Consider the following 16,289-nt stretch of genomic DNA (forward strand, 5'->3'; position numbering starts at 1 on the left):
TGAGTTTTTGGTGTTGGGGGAGGGTGTTTGATTGTTGGATAATTTTCATCTGATCTTTTTGAGGGGTACGTTAGGCAATTCAACACGAGTGTACAATTCATTAACCGTACAGTACCAGTATTGTATGTGCATTGGTGTGTGCATTACCTACTCTACCATTAGTGGGTTGATGCTTCCATTGCTAATAAGCTATTAGGGTTGGGAAAATTTTCCTCCCTTTATCGTCATTTTCCTCCTCTTATTTCTCTATTTCAAAAGCCCTAGAAAGAGGCCAATAGGTGAAAGAAAGAATAGGAAAATTATACAACCAGAGAAGAATCAATTCCATGGCTGCATCGGGTTCAATGGTGTTGGCAAACAGGACCCGTCGAGGTCCAGCGCTTGACGCCTGCGATGAGTCGCTAGTGTTCGAGACGACCAGGGGTGTGGAGCCCATCATGACCTTCGACACAATGGGCATAAAAGATGACTTGTTGAGAGGGATTTATCAATACGGCTTCGAGAAACCCTCCGTTATTCAACAACGAGCTGTGGTTCCAATTATATCTGGCCGTGATGTCATCGCTCAGGCTCAATCCGGAACTGGAAAAACCTCAATGATTGGCCTAACCGTCTACCATGTCGTTGACACCAAATCTTCTGATTATGTAATCTAATTCGTAATTACAATAGCTAGAGCTAAGGAGTTGAGTTTTGGATTTTCTTTTCTTTAATCTTTTAGATTACTCTGTTTAATTTGGTTGCCCTTGCTTATTTAAATTTTGGTTTGTTTAAGATATTGGAGAAAATTTGTATAGCAGTATTTTATGATTTCAAACTTTAGAACATTGGCATAGTATTAATTTTTTTTTAATTTGCAGAGTGGACAAACATATTTAATTTATAGGGCATGGTAAAATTATGAAACAGGCTCGCTTGGAGCCCTAATTGATAAACATGCACAATTTTTGTCTTTATGGACCTTATAAAGTAGCAATAGATAAATAGGACTTTACGCTTGATGAAACAAGCACAGCGGTGAGGACTCTAAGAGCCCTCCTTGGCCACTGGGTAGTGTTTTGATGGTGCTAGTTTTTATTTTATTGGTTGGGGTGCTTCTTGTTTTGTTTGTTTCTTTTTCTTGTTGCAGCTGTTTGTTGTTCAAGCTGAAAGTTTAATTTGAGATGTTTGTGGTTGAAAGTAAAATGTTGAATTAAAAGAAAAAAGAAGGTTAGAAGTTATATATGGGAAAAAATTTTATTTGGTCTCATTGGGGTATAGCGCTTGTGGTTTGTTTGTTTGTGCTTTTTCTTGTTTTCTACTGCTCAAACTAATCTTTTTCCAAAAGTAGTTTAATTGTGGGAATAATATCTTACATAGGGATTTGGAATAATTATTTTGTTTTCCATCATTTAGGGTGCAAGCCTTGATATTATCACCCACAAGGGAATTGGCAGTATAGACAGAGCAAGTGATACAAGTAATTGGTGAATTCATAAATGTACAGATGCATGCATGTATTGGAGGCAAGAGTGTGGGAGAGGATATTAGGAAGCCAGAATATGGGATTCATGTGGTGTCTGGGCCGCCTGGCAGAGTTTGTGATATGATAAAAAGAAGAACTCTCCGAACAAGGGCTATTAAGTTGTTTATTCTTGTAAGTTAATATATTTCTCCTTTTTATACTTTTGACCTGTTAATTGTGAGGCTGTTGACCGGAGTCTGATTGCATTTTTTGTCTTTCTTATTTTTGAAACATTTTTAGGATGAATCAGATGACATGTTAAGCCGTTGGTTTAAGGATCAAATTTATGATGTTTACAGATATCTTCCTCCAGAATTTCAGGTAAGCACACTTCTTGTAGGGTAACCCCCTTCCCTTAGTTGTCAACATTCTCATATGTTATGGGAAAAGAGAATGTGTTGCTTGCTGTCCAAGAATTGGCATTGGTTAGCTATGTTTAATTTATCTGTATTGCAAGTCACTAACCTTTTACTAAGGGTGGTGCCAGACAGATCTTAAGATAATTAGTAACCTTCTAGAGCTTTTTGACTGAGAGGCTATAAGGAAAGTAGTAGTTTTTGAGGAGAATAGTTTGCTTTTTCAGGGTTTGGAATCATTGCATGTTTTTGTCAAACTATTCTAGTTAATTATAATACGTATGTAACTTTAACTATTTAATAGACATGTATACTAATGTCACACCTATACAGCTACTTTGTCTAACGTAGAATCCTTATTGAGTTTTGCAGGCAACCAACCTGTTCAGGTCTTCTTGCTTATTTTCTACATGTTTATGAGTATCACCATATGTAAAACAATTTTCAGATAATTTAGTGCCTAATAAAAAAGTAAAACCAAAGGCAATAAGATATCAATTTTCATATCAATCCTTAGTGCAAATTTGTTTGCTCAAAATTTCACACAAGAATAGCATGCAAAAAAGACCAAATAAAAAAAATCTAATTGAACAATGATGGCTATCCTTCAAGAACATCCCAAAATCACTGATAAGGAAAATCATGGAACAACACCAGCGCAAGAAGAACACAACCAAAAAAAAAAGAAATTAATATCCATAACAATCTTTAGTGAAAACTTGTCTGATGCCTGCTGGAAAATCCTTATAAGAATAGTAAAAGAAAGGACCAAATAAAAGAAATAACAATATAATGAAACAGACAATGACAATCAAGGACATCCCAACACCATTCATAGTAAAATCATAGAATAAAATAAATGCAAGAAAAATACAATCAAAGATAGTAAGAAATTAATCTCTATAAAGATCTTTAGGGCAACTTATTTGCTCTAAAACCCTTCTAAAAATAGGGAAAAAAGACAAATAAATCTGATAAAAAAGATTGGCAATCCCTCAAGGACATCCTAAAATCATTGATAATAGAAACATAAAACAAAATCGATGCAAGAAAAGTACAACCAAAGACAATAGGAAATTAGTCATACCAATTTTTGGGGCTGTGACGACCCCACTTCCTCTTAGGGTGTACCCCAAGGTTTAGCGGTCCGCCTGCCCAACTCTCGTCAGGACTCACTCACTTACTTCAAATAAAAGAGGTTACAACATCAAAAGTAAAGAAAATAACAGTTCCCAAACTGGGAACGTATACTTACATACATTTCTTTCTCAAAGTAATACAAACCCAAATATAACAAAGGTTCTCAATCTCAATACATCCAACCCTACCCAGGCATTAGAGCGAGTACAATTGCAAAAAGTTAAACTAGACTTTGCTATTCTATAGAAGTCTCTCGCCCTTGTTCGCATCCCCTGTAAGGAAAATAAAACTAACGGAATGAGCTAAAAACCCAGCGAGGTTCCGTACGCAATAATCAAATAAATTAGACATGGACATTAATTAGATACTAACAAGTCGTCCAGAAAACATTTACAATATAAAGCAATACAAGGATACATGCTCATGTGGAGTCCTTCATTCATTCATTCCACCAATCATTTCCTTATTCCTCCAGCATTAAAATAATTTCGTTTGTAAGTGAAAACCCTTCCGTTGTTCTTACCATTCATTCATTCATTTCATTTTCTCCCTACTGGACAATGGTCAGTCTCCATTCGACAACGTGGTAATACTCGAGTATACCAAACTTTCACCCAGGGTCCCCAAATCGCCCGACCGAGCCCGCTTCTGGCTCGAGTCGACCGGCAACGAAGGGCAAGGGCCCAATTCAGCCACAAGACTTACATTCATGCACAACTAGCGTATAATCAAATAATCATTGAAAATTTCATATTTATTTAGGTCGAGTGCAATAAAGTACACACTCGCCTAACAAAACTCATTTATGGCTTCATTATTTTTCTCAATCAGTCCCAAAGTCACACACAGATAATCTCATTACAATAGGCGTTCAATAGGCTCAACAATCATCCAAGTACAACACAAGTATAACACAAGTACAATAATCCAATCGAAAATCATGTTTTGAAGGCAAAAGACTAAATGGCAGATTCGACATCTTATAATATTTTAGCCACAACTAGAGTTACTTTTATCGGATTGGTGTGAACTTTATGCCGACTCGAAACTAAGACAAAGGGCTACAACTTTCATGAAAACCACTCATTCCAGTTCACAATTGATCTAAGTCAAAAGTACATATTACAGAACCAAAATGACCTTATCAATATAGTTGCCAGTACTGAATTCAAATGGCAATAACTCAGGCTACACAATTCCGTTTGAGGTATTTTCAGTTGCTTTGGAAGGCTGAAACATAGGGCTAAAAGTTTCGTGTTTTGGCTAAAGGCTAATTTGATACGGATCAAGGTGAAACAATGCAGCCAGAATGAGGAAATGTCAAAACTATCCACAAAACTATACCTATGGCAACAAGGGTAATTTTGTCATTTCATATGCTACGTTACTCGGATTGAGCTAAAATTTTACAGACAGCTATAATACATCATTACTATAACTTTCATGTTTTAACCTAAGGCTGATTTGGCCTTCACCATGGCCGAATGAAACTGGATAGAACAGAGTAACCCAAAACCGAAAAACTGGAATTCATGCATTCAAGTGCTAATTTCCACAATTCTAGCTTGAAACAATACTTCACCTCCTTATCTAAGCTTATTCACATCATATTATATCTAAACAAGAAGAAATATAGCTGAACAATTCAAAACCCTAACTCACAAATTCTCCATAATCATGAAAACTACTTACATAGCTATCAAATAACCAAGAATATGAGTTGTATAGCAACTTAAGAAAGATTAAGGGAACTAAAGATGATGGACAGCCAATATACCTCACTATGATGCTTGAAAGAGATATCCACCACCTCTCCTTCTAAAGTTTTAGCACACCAAACTTCTCAAGTGTTCAGAGAAAGGATTAATCGGTTTAGTTTCTTGATTTTTCACTCAATTGAGCTAAACCCCAAAGATGGAATGAAGCTTTCTTCTCCCTTTTTTTTTTCTCTTAGGTTTGGCCAAGATGTGTCAAAATGGAGGAAGAATGAAGCTTCAATAAGGTCAAAGTGATAGAAATGAGCTTGGGTCAAAGATGGTTGGATTGTCTCCAAGTGTCACTCCATGATCTTTTCTCAATATTTTTCTTTTCCTTTGGTTTTTATAGTCAATAATTTTGGCCAACAAGAGCTGATTAGGGGCTGATATTTTGGCTCTAATAACAATGAGATTAAGTTAATGAAGTGGTGGTCAAGTGGTGTGTCAATCGGTAGTGAACGATACCCGTCGGTTCAAGCCGATTTTCCGTAAATCGCATGTACTAGAGTTTTCACTTACAATTCACTGACTTATTATTATTACTTCTAATCATACACTTAATATCATCTAAAACTCACTCTAAATCACTAAATTTGATACACACTCCGTACCGAATAATTACACTACGAAAAGGCGTAAAAATTCTAATTTACAATAACTTGAAAACGAAGGAAAAACCCTTGATTCAATGTTTGTTTGCACTTATTGTGGGGTAAATGAGTAATAAGGCTATTCTAAAGTAATAAATTTCAAACAAAAGGGAATTTAAGAAAAATATAAGGAAAATTTTCCGGTCATCACACTCTCTCCCTCTTAAAGAAATTTCGTTCTCGAAATTTTTATTTTTTATTTTTACCTTCAGTTGCCTCAGATGACTCCGAAGCTTGTTGGTAGATTTTTCATCTAGTGCTCCTAATGTCCACGGTCGGCGGGGTGAAGGGTTCACTTTTTGTACTTTAGAAGGTGCTATCTTTTCGCTAGATTCCTTAGATACACTACCAGATGCACTCCTTTTCCGTGCTTGGAAGGTTTTTACCTGTGCCTTTGCATCCTCAATCCTTTGGGTTTTCTCAAGGGCTTCCGTAAAGGTAATCACCTGAACCGCCGCTAACGCTTCTCGGATTTCCAGATTCAATCTTTGTATGAACTGTTTTACTCTCCTTCGCTCCGTAACTACCAGTTCAGAGGCAAACTTAGACAGTTTAGTAAATTTAGCATCATATTTGGCCACACTTTGGGTTCCTTGACGCAACCAAATAAACTCATCCTCCCTCCTTTCTTGGACCAAAGGTGGGAGGTACTTCTCGTTAAATTTTCTTATAAAGTTTGCCCATGTCCATACAATTTGTTCTCTCTCCCACTTTACCCTAATAACATTCTATCATATTCGAACCGGTCTTTCGAATTGGAATACAACAAAGTTCACTTGTCTTTGCTCCGTGTAGTTCAAAGCTGCGAAGATGTTAATTATTGCCTCTAGTCACTGTTCAACTACATCTGGATCAGGCCCTCCAAGGAATTTAGGAGGTACAAACTTTTGAAATCGCTCCAGAGCCCTATCCTCTCCTATCTCGGGATTTTGGGGTTGATTCACTGGCATCTAGCCTTGTTGATCTACCAATTGCGCTAAGATATTTGTCATTTGTTGTATCGCCGTCGCTACTTGATCTCCGGCCTCAACCCTCGGTCCCCGATCTTGTTCAATTACTGTTTCACTTTCTTCTCTCGGTTCTTGAGCTTGCCTAGCTCCACGGCCATGAGTAGCTCTCGGACCATGACTACATCTCCCCTCCATACCTTTCTCTCTCTCTTTTTTTTTTCAAAAGGTGATTTAGTATGTAACAAAGTAAATGGACTAAAACGACAAGATATAACACACCAAATTCACATAGCTACATATCAAGTTGAACAAAAACAAAATCAAGTACAGCAATTACCATACACGTAAGTATTAACATGCCACAAGTCAAATACATACGGTAGCATTACAGAGGCAAAACAAAAGAAAACACGATATGCCATTCCATACTCGGTTAAAATATTTCCCGTCCAATTTCTCACTTCTATTACTATCCGAACTCGATATCCATAGATCCCTTGCACTTGCTCTCACCAAACGCTAGCCCATTCCTGTTCCTCGAAATGAAGATCGCAAGTCTTTGGTATTGCCCTCAACTCCCGCGTACTCGGGTACAAGAATCCGAGATCATTCACCACTCGAGTTGGCCAGTCCCAAGAGTAAATTATCTACCATTGAGATTCCTACCTGACGTACATAACTATTATCCTCAAGTACTACGAGAAAGATTTAAGATCTATAACACTTTATGGTTCATAGCTTATGCTCAAAAGAGCACTTAGTCCTTCATACTTATTTAAGAAATCAGAATCATAACACCACTTGACCCAAGCTCACTCCGCGCAGAGACTACACAAGGTGGCTCTGATACCATCTGTGACAACCCCACCTCCCTGTAGGGCGTATCCCAGGGTTTAGCGGTTCGCCAACCCAACTCTAGCCAGAACTCACTCACTTATTTCAAATAAAAGAGGTTACAACCTCAAGAGTAAAGGAAATAACAGTTCCCAAATTGGGAACGTATACTTACATACATTTCTATCTCACAGTAATACAAACCCAAATATAACAAAGGTTCTCAATCTCAATACATCCAACCCTATCCAGGCATTAGAGTGAGTACAATTGCAAAAAGTTGAACTAGACTATGCTATTCTATACAAGTCTTTCGCCCTTGCTCGCATCTCCTGTAAGAAAAACAAAACTAACGGAATGAGCTAAAAGCCCAGAGAGGTTCCGTACGCAATAATCAAATTAATTAGACAAGGACATTAATCAGATACTAACAAGTCGTCCAGAAAACATTTACAATATAAAGCAATAATGACACATTCATTACAAGGATACATGCTCACGTGGAGCCCTTCGTTCATTCATTCCACCAATCATTTCCTTATTCCTCCAGCATTAAAATAATTTCGTTTGCAAGTGAAAACCCCTCCATTGTTCTCGCCATTCATTCATTAATTTCATTTTCCTCCTACTGGACATTGGCCAGTCTCCACCCGACAACATGGTAATACTTGAGAATACCAGACTTTCACCCAGGGTCACCAAATCCCCCGACCGAGTCCGCTTCTGACTCGAGTCGATCGGCAACGAAGAGCAAGGGCGCAGTTCTGCCACAAGGCTTACATTCATGCACAACTAGCGTATAATCAAATAATCATTGAAAATTTTGTGACAGCCCCACCTTCCCCGAAGGCGAACCAACGGGGTTAGCGGACTGCCTGCCCAACTCTCGTCAGGACTAACGGTACAGTTTACGTCGATCTATTACGTTTCGGAACATACCATTGCGCGCAAACAAGCCAAAATCGCAAAATAAAAAAAAACGAAAATCGAAGCCGAAATGAATAGTGCAGGCCACGTCAGAATCCGGCCAGAATCTGGCCGGATTTCCGACCGGATTCTAGGCCGGATACAAGGCCGAGAGCAAAATAAAAATTTTCAAAACTCCCTCGCAATCCGGCCAGCAATCCGGCCAAGATTCCGGCCGGATTGTCTGGCCGGATACCGGCCAGAGAGCAACTGGCCGGATTCTTTTTTTCCAAGGCCAATCCGGCCTTCAATCCGGCCAGTTTCTGGCCGGATTCCTGGCCGGATTTGGCACTGTTCATCCACGCCAAAATTTTTTCCGTTTTCGTTTGAAGTCGTCTTGATCCGAAATTCATCCAAATCACAGCCAAGCATATATATTCATTGGAAATCAACATTTACAAGCCAAATGGCGTACAAGCTATCCCATTAGTTAATACCAATACAATTAGGCCAACACAAGCCCTTCATTAAAGAAAGCTATACACTTAGGGTTATCACCCTCAAGGAGTTAAACAAAATTACATGTACAAGAGCTCAACTTGTCATCCAACTATCAAAATCTTTCCAAAAGTGTTCATTTTCCTGTAAGGAAAACAAATGACACAGAATGAGCTAAAGCCCAGTGGTATACTACTACATAAGCAACCAAAGTCTCATAAGGATGAACTTTCATTTAAAGTGCACAAATAAGCAGTAAAACAAAACGGTAAAAGGATACGGTCGGCTCTCAAGAGCCCATTTCCACGCTTGCAATCTTGATCCAACCTCATTGACCCTCCGTCAATGTCAAAAGTATCAAACCGTAGACCTCACTTTACTTCCATTCCTTCCACCCAACATACCCCAACCGGGCCCGCACTCCATTCAGTAATATTTTTGGCAATACTCGAGTATACAGGAACCAAGAGTCTCATTACTACAAGGCTCCTCAGTACAGTCCCCGTGGTATGACAATTTTCACGACCAAGCCCTCGCCGGCTCGATCCAATTGACTACCAAACGGGGTTGAGCTCAGTGATACAGTAAAGTAGTCGGACAACCATCCAAACAACACCAATTCAGTTTCCATATAACCAGTGCAGTAATACAGTAATACAGTAAATAGCCACGAATGAAATCACAAGGGGTGAGGGCGGTCAAGTACACCCTCACCTCAATCATTTCCAATAACCAATTAAGCCCTCAAGGCATCAAATACACATAGCATAAAGCCACATTATAACAAGTAAGTGAGTAGTGTACTCACCAAGTGAGAAAGTGGTGTTTCATACACCGCGATCACCAATATGTCGTGAGCTACCGTCACGCCCTAGAACATGTAAACAAATGCAATGAGACTCGATAACGAGTCATATAACAATGCTTAACACAACCCCAATAGGGTTTCATATGTACAAATAAGCATGATAGCAAACCAGAAATTAAGAAAGGGCTTTAACTTAAGCCTTGATAAGAAAACCGGTTTTGATGTCATAATGCGGTAATGGCACAACTCTCACTACGAATATCGGTTGGGGGTGTAAGACCCACCGTTTCGAAGCTATGGAACAGGGCTACAACAATGTAGAAGGTCACTCAATCCAGTTCCTAACACAACTAGGTCAAATATGCCAAATACTAACCCAGAATTCCTAAAACAGGTTCGCAAAACACAGAAAACTGTAATTGGTATATCTCAGTCCATACAAGTCCAAATGCTGAAATTCCAAAGGCATATGTTAGCTAAGACATTCAGCTACATTTCATCAGAAGACACCAACTTCAAAATCCAAACCAATTCCAGTCAAAAAGGCCAATTACAATTGCAGTTTTCACATTCTGCTCAATGCAGAACAGCTACAGTAGAAACGGCATAACTCACTCCACACTCATCCAAATGACCTGAAATTTTACAGGCACCTTAAACACATCAATACCTACAACTTTCATGTTTTGAGCAAAGTCCAATTCGGCCTCTAACCCAGTGATCTAAAACCGGACAGAAATGGGATTCTATGAACCCTAACTTTTCAATTTTCACACCAAATCCAAAATTGATTGCATTTTCCTATCCAATACACCTCATAGAGTCATTATCAACCATTATCATTCATCATACAAGCCCCCAACATCAAGATCATATTAATCCAGAAAAATTCCCAATAAAATAAAAACTTCACCAAAACAAGCCAAATCAAGAAACAAATCATATATTCCTTCACTCATGCCACCATTAAGCATAATATAACCATCATTAGGTATAGGGGAGAGGTTGTAGCATCACTTACCAAGAAACAAGGGAAAGAGAGATTGTAGACACCTTTGCTCTTCAAAACAACTTCACTACAACCCTTACTAGCACTAGAAGATAGGATTTTATGGAGTGAAATCTAGTCTAAGCTTTTGTTTATGGAAGATTGAGTGAGATGGAAGCTTGAAATTTGATGAACTTTCTCCCTTGTGGAGCTTGGGATGGCCGGCCAAAGAGAAAGAAAAATGAGGAATTTTTTGTGAATTTTTGGAGATATTAACTAATTGGGTCAAAAGTCAAAAAATTTGTCAAAAGGTGAATAGTGTTTCTTAAGTCATAACCAATGAGAAGGTGACATGTGGCATCTCATTAAATGCCTTCCTATCTTTCTTTTCTCTCTCACATCAATCACTTCACACACTCTACTTATCACTTAACACCCGATAAATTTTACACAGTATCCGAAACTTAACCTTATTGGCCGAATTTTTCCGAACTTTTCGCACTAGTGGGTCCCACGTCCACTATTTACTCTTAATTTTCTAAAAATTCTCCAATACTAGAAAAATCATCTAAAAACTATAATTGCTCATAAAATCTACCAGGAAAATATTTCTAAGCCCGAAAATGCAGAAAACATGCAATTAAGGGGAAAATAAACCCTAGGAAAATAATTAGGGTTTTACGGGTTCTCACAAATTTCATATTTATTTAGGTCGAATGCGATAAAGTACACACTCGCCTAGCAAAACTCATTTTCAGCAATCATTGAAAGCATTTAACATTTAATCAAACATCCACAACAAGTCACATAGTCAATGGAAATATAATGTACAAAGAACACTCTCCTATTTAAGCAAAATAACGTCCAAAGTATCCTTCCGGATAATATCCTCAATCACCAAGGAACCCTAATAATAACCAAGAAAAAATATTACGGTTAAACCATCCAAAGTTTAGATGAACCAAAGAAAATCCGAATAACTACTAGTACAAAGTATAAATATGGTTTTGGAAGTGAAAAGAGTACATTTAAACCAAAGGACATGAGTAAAATATTTGTAAAACTGATGCTTGCTCGTAAAACTTTGAAATCTCCATTTGAGTCGAAGTGACAAAGAAAACGTATTTCTATTAGTCGTAAATTTCATTTTTTCAAGGGTACAAGTTTTGATCAAATTCTAACTTATATACCTCGATAAAAGAAGACGTAAATATCCTAGATGGTTCAAGTGGTATTCGTTCTCAAATCCTTACATAGTTCTCGAGTGTAAATTTGGGCAGCACGTCCATTGTATTTACCTATTTTCCAACCATTTATGGTTTCATTATTTTTCTCAATCAGTTCCGAAGTCACACACAGGTAATCTCATTACAATAGCCGTTCAATAGGCTCAACAATCATCCAAGCACAACACAAGTATAACACAAGTATAATAATCTAATCGGAAATCATGTTTTGATGGCAAAAGGCTAAATGACATTCAATATCTTATAACATTTTAGCCACAACTAGAGTTACGTTAATCGGATTGGTGTGAAGTTTATACCGGCTCGAAACTAAGACAAAGGGCTACAACTTTAATGCAGACCACTCAATCCAATTCACAATTGATCTAGGTCAAAAGTACAGATTACAGAACCAAAATGTTCTTGTCAGTATAGTTGCCAGTACTAAATTCAAATGGTAATAACTCAGGCTACAAAATTTCGTTTGAGGTGTTTTCAGTTGCGTTGGAAGGCTGAAACATAGGACTAAAAGTTTCATGTTTTGGCCAAAGGCTAATTTGATATGGATCAAGGTGAAAAAACACAGCCAGAATGAGGAAATGTCAAAACTGTCCACAAAACTATACCTATGGCAGCAAGGGTAATTTTGTCATTTCATGTGCTACAGTACTCGGATTGGGATGAAATTTTACAGGCCACTATAATACATCATTTCCTACAACTTTTATGTTTTAACCTAAGGCTGATTCGGCCTCCATCATGGCCGAATGAAACTGGGCAGAACAGGGTAATACAAAACCAAAAAATTGGAATTCATGCATTCAAGTGCTAATCTTCACAATTCTAGCTTAAAACACTACTTCACTTCCTTATCTAAATTTATTCACATCATATTCTATCTAAACAAGAAGAAATATAGCTGAACAATTCGAAACCCTAACTCACAAATTTTTCATAATCATCAAAACTACTTGCATAGCTATCAATTAACCAAGAATATGAGCTGTATAGCAACTTAAGAAAGATTAAGGGAATTAAGGATGATGGACAGCCAATATACCTCACTATGATGCTTGTAAGAGATATCCACCACCTCTCCTTATAAAGTTTTAGCACACCAAGCTTCCCAAGTGCTCAAAGAAAGGATTAATCGGTTTAGTTTCTTGATTTTTCACTCAAATGAGCTAAACCCCAAAAATGGAATGAAACTTTCTTCTCCCTTTTTTTTTTCTTAGGCTCAGCCAAGATGTGTCAAAATGAAGTAAGAATGAAGCTTCAAGAAGGTCCAAGTGATAGAAATGAGCTTGGGTCAGAGATGGTTGGATTGTCTCCAAGTGTCACTCCAAGATCTTTTCTCAAATTTTTTCTTTTCCTTTGGTTTTTATGGTCAATAATTTCGGCCAACAAGAGCTGATTAGGGGTTGATATCTCTAATAACAATGAGATTAAGTTAATGAAGTAGTGGCAAGTGGTGTGCTCAATCGGTAGTGAACGATATCCGTCGGTTCAAGCCGATTTTCCGTAAATCGTGTGTACTAAGGTTTTACTTACAATTCACTGACTTATTATTATTACTTCTAATCAAACACTTAATATCATCTAAAACTCACTCTAAATCACTAAATTTGATACACACTCCGTGCCGAATAATTACACTACGAAAAGGCGTAAAAATCATAATTTACGATAACTTGAAAATGAAAGGAAAAATCCTTGATTCTATGTTTATTTGCACTTATTGTGGGATAAATGAGTAGTAAGACTATTATAAAGTAATAAATTCTAAACAAAAGGGAATTCTAAGAAAAAATATAAGGAAAGTTTTCCGGTCGTTACACTCTCTCCTCCTTAAAGAAATTTCGTCCTCGAATTTTTTTTTTTTACCTTCAGTTGCCTCAGATGACTCCGGAGATTGTTGGTTGTCTAAGGCATATACCTTTGCCGGTATTTTTGTTCGGTTCCCTCTTTCATTTACTTGTTTCAGTTTGGCTCCATCCAGTGATTGAGCACTATTCCTCCTGGACTATTTCATCGAGCAACTACTAATTTGGTGATCGCTGTTCCAAAAAATCAAACATTTTGGCCATTTCCTCCAATACTCATTCTCAGTATGATTTGCCTTTCCACAATATCCGTAGGCTAGGCGAGAAGCCACTTTTTGGCTTTCTTGAGAAATTTTTCCATGACCTATTTGACTTTCTTTGGTGGATCTTTCGTCTAGTGCTCCTAATGTCCAAGGTGGGCGGGATGAAGGGTTCACTTTTTGTACTTTAGAAGGCGCTATTTTTTAGCTAGATTCCTCAGATATACTACCAGATGCACTCCTTTTCCGTGTTTGGAAGGCTTTTACCAGTGCCTTTATATCCTCAATCCTTTGGGCTTTTTCAAGGGCTTCCGTAAAGGTATTAACCTGAATCGCCGCTAACGCTTCCTGGATTTTCAGATTCAATCCTTGTATGAATTGTCTTACTCTCATTTGCTCCATAACTACCATTTCGGATGCAAACTTAGACAGTTTAGTAAATTTAGCCTCATATTTGGCCACACTTTGGGTTCCCTGACGCAACCCAAAAAACTCATACTCCCTCCTTTTTTTGGAACAAAGATGGGAGGTACTTCTCGTTAAATTTCCTTATAAAGTTCGCCCATGTCCATGCAGTCTGTTCTCTCTCCCACTTTGCCCTAATAACATTCCACCATACTTGAGCCGGTCCTTCGAATTGGAATACAGCAAAGTTCACTTCTCTTTGCTCTGTGTAGGTCAAAGCTGCGACGATGTTAATTATTGCCTCTAGCCACTGTTTAGCTACATTTGGATCAGGCCCTCCAAGGAATTTAGGAGGTACAAACTTTTTAAATCGCTCCAGAGTCCTATCCTCTCCTATCTTGGGATTCTGGAGTTGATTCACTGGCATCTGACCTTGTTGATCTACCAATCGCGCTAAGATATTTGTCATTTGTTGTATCGCCGTCGCTACTTGATCTCCGGCCTCAACCCTCGGTCCTCGATCTTGTTTAACTACTGTTTCTCTTTCTTCTCTCGGCTCTTGAGCTTGCCTAGCACCACAGCCATGACTAGCTCCCGGACCACGATTACGTTTCCCCTTCATACTCTTTCTCTCTCTATTTTTTTTTTTAAAAAGTGATTTAGTATGTAACAAAGTAAATTGACTAAAACAACAAGATATAACACACCAAATTCACATAGCTACATATCAAGTTGAACAAAAACAAAATCAAATACAGCAAATACCATACACGTAAGTATTAACATGCCACAAGCCAAATACATACGGTGGCAATACAGAGGCAAAACAAAAGAAAACACGACATGCCATTCCACACTCGGTTAAAATATTTACCGTCCAATCTCTCACTTCTATTATTATCTGAACTAGACGTTCGTAGATCCCTTGCACTTGCTCTCACCAAACGCTAGCCCATTCTTGTTCCTCGAAATGAAGATCGCAAGTCTTTGGTATTGCCCTCAACTCCCGCGTACTCAGGTACAAGAATCTGAGATAATTTACCACTCGAGCAGGCCAGTCCCAAGAGTAAATTATCTACCATTGAGATTTCTACCTGACGTACATAACTATTATCTTCAAGTACCATGAGAAAGATTTGAGACCTATAACACTTTATGGTTCATAGTTTATGCTCAAAAGAGCACTTAGTCCTTCATACTTATTCAAGAAATCAGGATCATAACACCACTTGGCCCAATCTCACTCCGCGCAGAGACCGCACGAAGTGGCTCTGATACCATCTGTGACAAACCCACTTCCCCCTAGGGCGTACCTCAGGGTTTAGCGGTCCGCCTGCCCAACTCTCGTCAGGACTCACTCACTTCAAATAAAAGAGGTTACAACCTCAAGAGTAAAGGAAATAACAGTTTCCAAACTGGGAACGTATACTTACATACATTTCTATCTCAAAGTAATACGAACCTAAATATAACAAAGGTTCTCAATCTCAATACATCCAACCCTATCCAGGCATTAGAGCGAGTACAATTGCAAAAAGTTGAACTAGACGATGCTATTCTATACAAGCCTCTCGCCCTTGCTCGCATCCCCAGTAAGGAAAACAAAACTAATGGAATGAGGTAAAAGCCCATCGAGGTTCCGTATGCAATAATCAAATCAATTAGACAAGGACAATAATCAGATACTAACAAGTCGTCCAGAAAACATTTACAATATAAAACAATAAAAACACAATCATTACAAGGATACATGCTCACATGGAGCCTTTCGTTCATTCATTCCACCAATCATTTCCTTATTCCTCCAGCATTAAAATAATTTCGTTTGCAAGTGAAAACCCCTCCATTGTTCTTGCCATTTATTCATTCATTTCATTTTTCCCCTACTAGACATTGGCCAGTCTCCACCCGACAACATGGTAATACTCGAGAATACCAGACTTTCACCCAGGGTTACCAAATCGTCTGACCGAGTCCGCTTCTGGCTCGAATCGATCGGTAACGAAGGGCAAGGGCGCAGTTCAGCCACAAGGCTTACATTCATGCACAACTAGCGTATAATCAAATAATCATTGAAAATTTCATATTTATTTAGGTCGAATGCGATAAAGTACACACTCGCCTAGTAAAACTCATTTTTAACAATCATTGAAAGCATTTAACATTTAATCAAACATCCACAAC

General features: G+C 38.1%; 1 pseudogene; it reads left to right on the top strand.

Moving 5' to 3' along the window:
* Positions 1–238: 238 nt before the first annotated feature.
* LOC113693506 (eukaryotic initiation factor 4A-III homolog A-like) overlaps positions 239–16,289 on the top strand; it is a 33,995-nt pseudogene continuing 17,944 nt past the window's right edge.

Source organism: Coffea arabica, chromosome 6c (assembly GCF_036785885.1).
Source record: "Coffea arabica cultivar ET-39 chromosome 6c, Coffea Arabica ET-39 HiFi, whole genome shotgun sequence".
Classification (NCBI taxonomy): domain Eukaryota; kingdom Viridiplantae; phylum Streptophyta; class Magnoliopsida; order Gentianales; family Rubiaceae; genus Coffea; species Coffea arabica.